General features: G+C 36.3%; 1 pseudogene; it reads left to right on the top strand.

Annotated features, from left to right (window-relative positions):
* Positions 1-966: 966 nt before the first annotated feature.
* Positions 967-1870, top strand: part of LOC101583700 — a 16632-nt pseudogene continuing 15728 nt past the window's right edge.

The following is a 1870-nucleotide window of genomic DNA, read 5'->3' as shown; positions in this document are numbered from 1 at the left end:
CCGAATCTTGTACAGCAATTAACCACTAAGAAGAATATATGCAGTGTGTTATTTGTTGAAACTGTACTTTCGATTTGATTTGATACTGTCTCATTGCTATCTGTTTATCAATAAAATTTTAAAAAAAATTTAAATTTTGATTCAGTTTATTAACTTATACGCTATCTGTATTTCCTAGAAATAAACGTTCTTTTCAAGACTATTCTACAGCAGCCGTTTCTCCATAACAATAAATATATTATCAGAAAAAAAATAAAAAATAAATGGATTAATGTTCTTAAACTTTAGTTTTCTTCAATGTTTGATCCTAACAAGACATTAGAGGACAAATTAGTACTTGTGCATTGTATTACACATGTTTACAGTTCTCCATACATCCTGCAAAATTCTAACAGTGTTACTAACGGTAATACATGATCTTGATATTAGTAAATTGTGGCCATGCTGCTTATGGCAGCACTGGAGAGGAGGCACTGAGCTGTTGGTTATGAAGCATAACAGAACAGACTCTACCACCTAAAACTGCTGCTTCAAGTTCCAATCAGGCAGGGAACAAACCCCATAACAACCAACAAGACCAAAGAACAGTACACTTAATTTGAAGACACAACACTTGATCTGAAACAAAAAGTTTGTGCCTACTCAATAGCTTTGAAAAAGCACTTCCCAGTGCTGCTAGTAGTCTTTGTTTAGATTCTTTTTTCTTTTTATGGTTATTTTTTTTTTTTTATTTATTTTTTTTTTTCAGAACCGGGGATTGAACTCAGGCCCTTGCACTTGCCTGGCAAGCTCTTATTCTACTTAGCTATCTCTAGCAAATGTATTCTTTATTAGCTTGGTAAATCATTTTCTCTCACTTTTTAAATTTTTTTTTAATACTAACAACTTTCACCCTCTGAAACTTGTGCTGAAACAGAAGAACCAGCTAATGCTACTGAAAGTGCAATATTTGATTATCAATGCAAGATGATCTTTGACCCAAATCTTCTCCACAACAGTAGACGTAATGGGTACCCCAATGGTGCTTCAGCAGCACTTTTTGAAATAGGGGTTGTTCAAAAACTGTTAACCTCTTATGGATTTATTCAGTGTTCAGAACATCAAGCTAGACTTTTCTTCCACTGTTCACAGTATGGTGGCAACCTCCAGGACTTAAAATTAGGAGATGATGTTGAATTTGAAGTATCATGTGACTGGTGGACAGGCAAACCAATTGCTATTAAACTAGTGAAGATAAAACAAGAAATCCACCCTGAAGAATGAATGAATGGATAAGAATTGTTTTACCTGACTTGCACTCCTGAAGATGTTGAAGGGAATATTCAGTTGGAAACTGGAGATAAAATAAACTTTGTAATTGATAACAATAAACATACTGGTGCTGTAAGTGCTCATAACATTATGCTGTTGATAAAGAAACAAGTCCACTGCCAGGGAGTAGTTTGTGCCATGAAGGAGGCATTTGGTTTTATTGAAAGAGGTGATGTGGTAAAAGAGATATTCTTCCACTACAGTGAGTTTAAAAGTGACCTGGAAACCTTGCAGCCTGGAGATGATGTGGACTTCACTATCAAGGACAGAAGTGATAAAGAAGTTGCAGCAAATGTTAGATTATTGCCCCAAAGAACAGTCATATTTGTGCCAGCGAGATAGCTCAGTGGTCTAAAGTGCCTGCTTAGGCAAGTGCTCAGGGACCACAGTTCGATCCCCGGCACCACATGCTCAGCCCACTGCCCCCAGGGTGGGCTGAGCCAACCAAAAATAGGTAATAAATAGGAAGAAATTAAACAAGCGAATAAATACATGAAAAAATGCTCCACATCGCTAGCCATTCGTGAAATGCAAATTAAAACTACATTGAGATATCATC

This window comes from Octodon degus, unplaced genomic scaffold (genome assembly GCF_000260255.1).
Source record: "Octodon degus isolate 3935 unplaced genomic scaffold, OctDeg1.0 scaffold00120, whole genome shotgun sequence".
Taxonomy (NCBI): Eukaryota; Metazoa; Chordata; class Mammalia; order Rodentia; family Octodontidae; genus Octodon; species Octodon degus.
The sequence above is the reverse complement of the archived record's forward strand: the minus strand, read 5'-3'. Positions and strand labels throughout refer to the sequence as shown.